The sequence below is a fragment of the Trachemys scripta genome, chromosome 16 (genome assembly GCF_013100865.1).
Source record: "Trachemys scripta elegans isolate TJP31775 chromosome 16, CAS_Tse_1.0, whole genome shotgun sequence".
Taxonomy (NCBI): domain Eukaryota; kingdom Metazoa; phylum Chordata; order Testudines; family Emydidae; genus Trachemys; species Trachemys scripta.
The window spans coordinates 7,466,986-7,477,365 of NC_048313.1; the positions used below are offsets into that span (position 1 = coordinate 7,466,986).

At 52.1% G+C, this 10,380-nt stretch overlaps 1 pseudogene; it reads right to left on the minus strand.

The window, feature by feature from the left end:
- Nucleotides 1-3,127: 3,127 nt before the first annotated feature.
- Nucleotides 3,128-4,286, minus strand: LOC117888960 (annotated as a pseudogene).
- Between the last annotated feature and the right edge of the window lie 6,094 nt (nucleotides 4,287-10,380).

Genomic DNA, 10,380 nt, shown 5'->3' on the forward strand with positions numbered 1-10,380 from the left:
TTAGCCCCCACTCCCCTCCCAGAGCCTGGGACAGAACCCAGGCATCCTGGCTCCCACTGACTGTGGCTGGACAGCCCCCTGACCAGAGGAGGAGGTGATGGGGGTCAGTGCGGAGGGGGTGTCCCTACCTGGGAAAGGCTCTGTGTCCGTCCTTGCCCCACGGCACCCGCCCTACCTGGGCAGCGGCAGGGTCTGCGTCTCTCTCGGTGCTGGTGCCTGCTGCTTTCCACCCGGGCGGCGCTGGGGCTTTTATGGCCCCTTTCCCCGGCATCCACGAGTCCTCCCCTGGCACCGACTCCCAGGGCTCCTGCCTGAGCCAATCTCCACCGTGCCAGCCGGGCCCCGCAGACGGAGGGGCTGGGCGCTCGTCACCCCCCGGCTCCTGCCCGCAGGGAGTCAGACGCAGGCGGCTAATCACACGGGAAATTGGCGCCTGCGGAGGGGGGGCTGCTGGGCCAGCTATACACACACACACACACACACACACGCACACACCATGGAGTGCTCCCAGTAACCCGCATTAGAGCAGAACCAGCCTCGGATCTTCTGCCTTGCTGCCAGTCCGTGCGTGGCACCGAGGGCTGGGCCCTTTGCACCTAGTGCGGTATGAGGGAGATGCCATCACTTCCATGGCTGGGTGCCTGGGTTTCGTTAGACCCCAATCCCTTCAGAGGGCTGAGGAAAGAACCCAGGAGTCCTGGCTCCTAGCCCCCCGGCTCCCAGCCCCCTGTACTCACCCACCAGCCCCCACAGCCCTCCCAGAGCCAGGGAGAGAACCCAGGAGTCCTGGGTCCCAGCCCCCTCAACTCTGACCCCTCCCCAAGCTGGGTTCTCACTTAGGGGATTATTTCTCCAGTCTTGGAGGGGCTCCGATAACAGCTGCATCGAGCCCCATTGCCTTGTGCACGCGTGAGAAGGTAGTGGAAACCCAGCCTGCCCTAGACACCGGAGTGTTGATTTACTCGGCCGAACGGCTGGATGCCCAGCGGAGAGAAGAAACGTACATTCACAGCCCTCGAGTGACATGGGGAGCAGGCGGGGAGACATTGTCCAGCCTCCAGGAATCCTTCCTGGCTCTTGAGGCAGAGACAATGGACTTTGGGGGATACACAAGGAGCAAAATGACCCTCCTTGATGGATGTAGGGGCCGGCCCCCTCTGGGCCTGTTCAGTCCCCCGGCCTGGAGGGCTGGGGTTGCTGGGAACTTGACATAAGGCAGATAATTGAATGGGGTAAGATAAAGAGACACGGTGGGACTGACACGGCTCCAACAACACCATGTACAACATGGCAAAGCTAGACAATGGGGGACTGATGCGACTGCAACAACACTTCATACAACAACCAGAAAACATAGACAAAGTGAGGCTGACATGGCTCCAATTCTGCTGTATACAATCAGCAAAGAAAGAAGGTGCGACTGACATGGCTCCAACAACACTACCTACAACCATCGGCAAAGATAGACAAGATGAGATCGACACATCTCCAACAACACCGCCTTAAACACTCGGCAAAGTAGCCCTGTGAGACAATGTCGTGTCCGTCACTAGAAAAGTGCGGTTTGGTGCCTTTTCCTCTGGCTCCGCATCACTTAAACTCGGCTCTTCGTTGCCATGCTCAGCATTGGATTTGCTAGAACCCGGCTCCACGCTGGGGCGTTGGAGTCGGGCGCGAGGCTCAGCTGAGCAAACAGGCTGGGGCGGGACGGGACACAGCCCAGGGACGGCTCTGGGGTTGCCGGAGGCGGGGAGTCAGCCGGAAGGCAAGGGAAAGGCCAGCAGCGTCTCTGGGGGGTTACCGGTGAGGCGGACAGGCCGGCACGGCAGGGAACTGATTTCCAGCCACGCTCGCTCTTGCGGAGGGAGAGGGTGAGGCGGCTGCTTGTGACCCTGGGTGCCCTGACGAGAACATCTCAGTGCTGGAAGTGCTTGGAACAGAAGTGGGGGGGCCCCCATCACCCCCACAGCAGCCCATCCCTCTGCCCAGCAGTTAGTTCTGCCTCCCAGCCCCGAAATGAAGCCTGGACCCCACTAATTCTGCTCCCTCCAGTACCCCATCAATTGTGTCCCCCAACAATTCTACTGTTTCAAGCCCCCCACCAATTCTGCCCCCAACCAGCTGGGGGTGGAGGCGGAGTGGCTGACGGGCTGAGGTGGGAGTTTGTGGTAATTAACAGGACGTTTGTCCCACAATCTCTCCAAGCTGGGCATTGTCCAGGGGACGGAGTTCGGAGATTCGCCCCCAGGTGCAAGCCCAGAGCTCTGAGAGATACTTAGAGCCATTACACGCCTCCCGATTATGGTGCCCAGAGGTTGGGGTGCAATCCCCAGATCGCTGGGTCCAATTCTAGGGGAACTCCCCCCTCCAGCGATGTGTGGAGGAGCCCATCCCATCCCAAAGGGTTAGGAGAAGGTGCAGACGGGCCGTGTCCCATCCAGAGCCCCCTTCCGAGGGGCCGAGTGTGTAAGGGGCCGTGAAGTACAGAGACAGGACGGGCCTACTGGCCGTTAGGGTCTCACATTGTCACTGACGGACTGAGAACAACCCTCGTTTTCTCCAGGAACGGCTGTTGGATTTTGGACTGGATGGGAGCTGGCGTCCCCTATGGGAGGAAGGCCCCCTGTCCCAAGAGCTAGGCATCTAGACAGAGGATTCCTGGACCAGCTCCAAGCGCCAACCAGCAGTGGCTGATCTCCAGTGCTTCAGAGGAAGGCAGGGGAAAAAAGAGATTAGAAATATAGAATCATAGAAACGTTGGGCTGGAAAGGACCTCGAGACGTCATCAAGTCCAGCCCCCGGTGCCGTGGCAGGACCAAATAAACCTAGACCATCCCTGACAGGTGTTTCTCCGACCTCTTCTTAGAAACCGCCAATGACCAGAGATCCCACAACCTCCCTTGGAAACCGGTTCCGGAGTTTAACTACCCTCAGAGTTAAAAACTTTTTCCTAACCTCAAACCTAATCCACCCCGGCTGCAGATCAAACCCTTTACTTCTTGTCCTGCCTTCAGCAAACACGGAGAACAACTGATTCCCCGGCCTCATTATAACGGCCCGGAACAAATGTGAAGACTGTTCTTCTTTTCTCAGGACTAAACATGTCCTGAGTTTTTAACCATTCCTCCTAGGTCAGGTTTTCGAAACCTTTCCTCCTTCCTGTCTCTCGCCTCTGGACTCTCTCCAGTTTGACCACATCTGTCTTGAAGTGCAGTGCCCAGAACAGGACCATTTGATCTAGAATCAGAAATACAAGGGTTGATGAACATGGAGGTTTAAGACTGATAGTTGCGCTGGAGGCACAATGGGGCAGGACAGGCACGATGATCTTCATGGGGTCCTTGATCATCTCCCCGTCCACGTCCGTCCCCATGGACAGCTTCTCCACTGTCCCTTTGACGTGCCGCATGCAGTCCTCGGCCAGGTTCAGGTGCGTGGAGTACCTGGTCAGCTCTTTCTGGTACTGTGGCATCTTCTTTAGGATCTGGGACAGGTCCTCGATGTTGGCCTTGTCCATGGTCAGCCTCTTACTCTCACTTCTTGGAGACGTCAGCGATGTGCATGTGGCGTAGCTGCACCCAGAGTTCGTCGTCTTCGTCCAGCAGCGCCCCACTTTCTCCCGTGAGTCGCTGATGCCCGTTGTCTCGTACTTTAGGTGCCGTTCTCGATGCTGAGTAGGTCATAGGCCATGGCCTGGTAGGTGAGCTCGTGCAGCAGTGCGGACACCAGGTCGAAGCTCCGATCCACCATCAGCAGCTGGGAGTGGGCTTTGTGCACCAGGTGGAAGTTATCTTCATGGTCCTTCCTGTAGAGGATGGCTGGATACTCCTTCAGGGTTACACACAATGTGGCAATCTGCTCTGTCAGCATCTCCATCTGCTTGTTCTTTTCCAAGAAGCAGTAGGGGCTGAACCAGTTGTGGAAGGTCTATGACCCTTCCAGGGAGTACACCTGACTCTCGAAGGGCAGGAAGACCACGTTGATCTCCCTGAGGGTTTTGATGGCCTTGGTGATCCGTGACTTCCTCAGCTCGTTGAACAGAGTCTCAGGACAGGTGTTGATGAAGAAGATGTGAGTCGCCTTGTAGGTGAAGTGGGGGTGCCCTGGACGTCATTGATCAGAGCCTGCACCGACTTCTCCACAGGGCTGAGCAGGTAGATGGCCTCCAGGCTGGGGCTTGGCTCCCGGCGCTTATTAATATCTTCCACAAGCGTGATGCCTTCGTCCACAATGTCGGACATCGTGCAGCACGACGAGAGGATGCACATGGTGGGGTGGTCCATGATCAGCACCGGCCAAATTAAAATTAGGTGCATACCAATCTCGTTACCTGCAGCAATCATCCCCCCTTTGCTCAGGTGTGCCATCCAGTGGTGCACGCGAGCCACGAGGCGCAACCAGGCGGCCGCCCAGGGAGCGCCGAAGGTGATCAGGATGTAAAGTGCACCCAGCAGCACCCCAAGAACATTTCTCAGCTCTTGGTGCAGCCTCTGTCACGTATATTCAAACCTCAGTATTTTCTGATAGTATCCAAACTACTGCGTATTCCCACTTGGATAAACCAAGTATCTGCATTTAACTCTAAGGCTTCCATTTGGTTTTGAACGAGGCTGTCCTGTAGCAAACTAAACACAACCATTCTAGCCACAAGACAAAACACCACAAGGACACAGGACACACAACACAATTTCTATTGTGCCAGCAAAGGCCTGGGATGTTGGCTCACTCTTTAGCTGGCATTAGCTTCTAAAAGACAAAACCATATTTCTACCCCTTCTGGGGCGATCGGTCATTGTTTAAAATATTTCTTTCTTATACAGATACCCTGGCTGATTGCAGGCAAGACGGAGGAATTACCCCTCTATTTTTCTGTATTTGTTTCATAGGCAGCCTAGATTTCAGTGGCTTCTACCTTGTCAATTAGGTCATTTGCATTAGCACACAGATGCTGCCTGGCTTCCTTTTAGATCCAGAGCTATTCACAGGTTAAAAACGTTTACTTAAAAGGGACACAATTAACTTTTACCAGAGTTCTGATTGTCTGTTACCTTTAACTCCTGTTTTCAAAACCACACAGTGATCCGAAAAGGAAACCACCACCTATTGTCGCCCCTCGGAACCTAATAGGATTTTAATTAAGTAGCATTGCATATTTGCATTTTCCTCACCCCTTTTACAATATACACTACACGTGTTCTTTTCCTTGACATTCCTTTCATACATGTTGGGTGGTTAAATTCCGTATGTTTTTTCTAATCCGACTAAAATGTTCAGAGCCAAATGATTTTAATTAAATAGTCTCTATTTATTTACAGACATTTCTTTGGAAAAGGGCCCATTTTCCCTTCAGAATGGCTGCAAAGAAACCAAGAATTCTTTTTCTTTTTAACATTTTTACAAAATCCAACTGATAATTCCCTCCAGCAACTACAGAGTTAACGTCTTACTTTTTTTCCTTAAATCACTTGCTTATTTTCCCAAACCGACACCCCAATCAACTCAGATTTTACCATTCAAATTATTGTTCCAGGGGGTTAAATTCCCCATGCCTACACTTACTGATTTCCCTTAGTTCTGCCACCACGCCCCTCAGGCCTTCCAATCCGTTTAAAAACATTTTTTTCTTCTCTGCCTGCCTGTCTGGGCCCGATCCTTTTTTCCTTGCTGCACCGTCCCTTTCCATGGGCCCAGGCTTTGTTCCACTACCAATTTAGCAAGGAGGGTGGGCTTCTCAACTAACCCCCACCCCTCCTGGTCCTGTTCTTAAACATTCTCACTCACAAGGCTACCCGAGTCCTCCCCCGTGAGCGTACCACCTGGACAGATCGCACGGCCAATTGGCATTTTAACTGTCCAGTTTTCTCTAGCTGGCAGGTCCACATCTCTTCCCTTTTCCCCAACTCCTCTTATTGCCTGGTCCTGCTACGACCGGGGGTAGACCCACCGGCCACCTTTTTTTTTTTTCTCCCATACTCACAAACACGCTGCCTGGGCTGGCCAGGCCCGGGGGTAGGAGAGAGAGAGAGAGGTGGACAGGAGGTTATCCTGTGCACAGGTTGTCCAGAGATACGCTGCAAAAAAATCTCCAACTTGCTTCCGCTCGTGGGTTTTTTCGCCCTGGGGTCTCTTGGGGCGTCTCTTTCAGAGACCTTTGCTCAGTATTCCAGTCCCGGCCGGCTGCCTGTGGCTTCTTCAGCATCCCCAAACCACACCGGCTCCAGGGTCGCAAAGGCAGACTGTTGGGTCTCACTGGGCGGCCAAGCTTTGCAAATGTAATCTCAGTCCCGTGACTTATGTTGCCTTTGGTTTGCCTCTGTCTCTATTTTTCACAGCCGGCTGGGCTTTTTGGTGCTTGGCATGCAGAGCAAGGCAGACTGTGTTGATTCTTGACCTTGAACGCAGAGCAGTTTTCTCTTTCTCTCTAGGCCAAGCTGACTTTTCAAATTAACCCGTTCTTTCCCTCCTCCCTTCAGCGAGATAAAGGAGCCGAGGGAGTTGATGAAGTGGTTTGGGGAGGGAGCATCCGGCTGCTTTACATTTTGTTTTGAAATCCTGCACTTGAGTCTTTAATTTTTCCTGGGAGTCCTTCAGCCTCCGCACTCGGGACTCATGGAGTTTCGTTGTAGCTTCCTCCCACCAATAGACAAATTGCTCCCACTGTTTGTTAGAGCTTTTGGTGATGTAAGGATTCCTCTGAGGTATGGGATTTTATCCAAATCGAAGGTACCTTCTAGTGGGAATTGTTGGGATGGATTATCACGCATGTAAAAATTCCAGTTTTCTAAATACCTGCAGGCCCTAGAACCAGAATGCACGTACATGTAGTACGCAGAGGTGCCCTTCGGAGGTGCGGGGGGGATTTTAGACTGTCCCCCACCCATATTCCAATCACACGGGGAGTGCCCTGTCCAAGTAAGGGAAGATCTCCACACACTCACACCCCGGGGGAAGGGTCCACTGGGTCATGGGTTTCACCGCCTAGCGGCTTCATCCCGGACCTGGTCAGCGGCTCATGAGTAAGGGAAAATTCTCCGCTGGGTTACGAGGTTCGGCTTTCAGATCTCCCGCCCTGGGGCGGCTGGAGTCAGCTTACATCTTCGGCCTGGTCAGCGGTTCATACCCCCCTTCATTCATTCACACACACATTCATTCCCCATATCTAGAGGCATCTCATTTAACAATAATCTTAATTCTTTATGTCCATGTTTAATATAACCGTTCCATTATTTGAGGCGGCAAAAAACCCTTCAGCACCGGTGCATTAACCTTATTGGGGGCGGCAAAACTATTCCTCGGAATCGCATTAACTAACCTTACTTGAGGCCGGCAACAAATTCCCCAGCACCGCTCTGCATCTGATCTTGCAAAATCAATAAGTTCGGATGGCGGGAGCCGCAAAGGGACAGACGGCCCCACGGGCAGTCCTCTTCCGACACCCCAGTAGAGATTTCAAAACGTCTCTTACTTCTTGATTGGCGCCTTGGGGTTCGAAGGGGAACGGGCCGTAGTTGTCGTCGCTGTCTCAGCCGGGTGTTGCCATCCGAGTCACGGCACCAAATTGTGGAAGAAAACGCAGTCTTCGCTCTTAGGTTGTTTGCAGCATGTCAGAGACAGTTTATTCTCAAGCAATTGCAAGGGGGAGAGTGCGCTCGGACAGGGATTCCCCCGTCCCAGGCAGGTCTCCGCCAGATAAAGAATTAGGACAAGCATTTATACCTTTTGTAGCACACAATAATGATCAACTGCCACATCTTGTTTATACATATTCCCTCCTGATATCTTACTTTCCTCAGTAGTTCCTGCTACAGTCTGGGTTCCATTCTTATCGAACACGAGGTCAACCAGCATCTCTTACAGTTTTCGCCCAGGCCCTGCCTTAAAGTCTCGCGTTATTAGAGTTCCAGTTAGCTTGACTCTTGCTCTAGTCTGTTGAAAACTAAGATGTCTGCGTCCAAATTCCCTTCATCCCTTTTTCCACTCCCACACTGCCCTGGCTAATACAGTCGGTTCCCCCTTCCCCCGACGCACAAGCGGCTGGATCCTGGTTCTTGTGGACCCAGCCGGCCCGTTCACGAAAGCTCCCTCGGCAAGGGGTTTTCCTCAGGGACTGGAGCCTTTCCCAACACTCGGTGACGCCAACCGCAAACGTTTGTCGTTATTCATAGCCAGGACTAGCTCCTGCCTGTGGTGATGTCCCTTGTCCCCGCAGTTCTGACTGTGTGGAGGCGCAGTTAACCTGTGGAACTCGCCACCGGAGGATGTTGTGGAAGCCAAGCCTAGAACCAGGCTCGAAACAGAACGAGAGATGTTCATAGATACTGTACCCCATGAGGAATTATTGGTTAAACTGAAAAACATGGGGATCGATATGAAAATCCAGAGGTGGATAAGGAATTGGTTAATGGGGAGAATGCAGCGGGTCGTATTAAAGGGTGAACTGTCGGGTTGGAGGGAGGTTACTAGTGGAGTGCCTCAAGGTTCGGTTTTGGGACCCATTTTATTTAATCTATTTATAACTGACCTCAGAACCGATTGCAGGAGTGGGCTGATAAAGTTTGCGGATGATACGAAGGTGGGAGGCGTTGTAAATTCGGAGGAGGATAGGGATATCCTGCAGGGAGACTTGAATGAGCTTGTGAATTGGAGTATCAGAAATAGGATGAAATTTAATAGTAAAAAGTGTAAGGTGATGCATTTGGGGATGACTAATAACAATTTTAGTTACAAGATGGGGACGCATTGGTTAGAAGTAACGGAAGAGGAGAAGGACCTAGGGGTCCTAGTAGACCGCAGGATGACTATGAGTCGACAATGCGACGTGGCGGTGAAAAAAGCCAATGCTGTCTTGGGATGCATTAGGCGAGGTATATCTAGTGGGGATAAGGAGGTGCTGCTTCTGTTGTACAAGGCGCTGGTGAGACCTCATTTGGAGTACTGTGTGCAGTTCTGGTCTCCCATGTTTAAAAAAGATGAACTTAAACTGGAGCGGGTGCAGAGAAGGGCCACTAGGATGATCAGAGGAATGGAAAACCTGTCGTATGAAAAGAGACTAGAGGAGCTTGGGTTGTTTAGTCTGACAAAGCGAAGGCTGAGGGGGGATATGATTGCTATCTTTAAATATATTAGAGGGATTAATACAAGGGAGGGAGAAGAATTATTCCAGCTTAGTACTAATGTGGATACGAGAACGAATGGATATAAACTGGCCGTGGGGAAGTTCAGGCTTGAAATTAGACGACGGTTTCTGACCGTCAGAGGGGTGAAATATTGGAACGGCCTTCCGAGGGAAACGGTGGGGGCGACGGACCTGTCTGGTTTTAAGATGAAGTTAGATAAATTTATGGAGGGAATGGTTTAATGGTAAAACATAGTAGTCAAGGAAAACCAAGCAATGGTAGGTAAATTGTATAATGGCTGACAGGGGTCAGGCTGGAGACTCTTGCCTATATGCTCGGGGTCTTACTGATCGCCATATTTGGGGTCGGGAAGGAATTTTCCTCCAGGGCAGATTGGCTGAGCCTCTGGAGGTTTTTCGCCTTCCTCCGCAGCATGGGGCAGGGATCTCTAGCAGGAGGGTCTCTGCCGATTGAAGTCACCTAAAACAGGATTGGGGACTTCAACAGCAGAGTCCAGGGAAGGGGTAGGGACGGTTTTATGGCCTGCAGCATGCAGGGGGTCAGACCAGATGATCATAATGGTCCCTTCTGACCTTAAAGTCTATGAGTCTATAGAGGATAGGTCCAGTGATGGCTATTAGCCAAGGTGGTCAGGGATGCGACTGTCAATATTAATCCATGACACTCTAGATATAACCCACATGTATGTCTCACCGTGCTTATTAATGGAGATATCCTATCTCCTAGAACTGGAAGAGACCTTGAAAGGTCATCAAGTCCAGCCCCCTGCCTTCACTAGCAGGACCAAGTACCAATTTTGCCCCAGATCCCTAAGTGGCCCTCTCAAGGATTGAACTCACAACCCTGGGTTTAAACAGGCCAATGCTCAAACCACTGAGCTATCCCTCCCCCGTTATGCGTCTGAACCAGATCTGAGCTTCCCACCAGGATCGGGACCAGCTTTGGGACAGTCTCTCAGAGGAAGCCCTTCCATGTCCCAGACTGCAAAGGACGGAGTCTCACTCTTCCCCACGGCCTCACTGCCTCGCACCTTCCAGCCCCGTGACCTAAGGCTGGCGGGGTCTTGTCTTAGCTCCCCCACAGAGACCGTCGATCCATGAGTCGTTGGAGCAGGCGTTGGCTGTCTAACCCAGGGGTTCTTCGACCTTTTTTAATATGCGGACACCTAAAAAATGTCAAATGGAGGTGCGGACCCCTTTGGGAATCTTAGACATGGCGTGCGAACCACCAGGGGTCTGCAGAC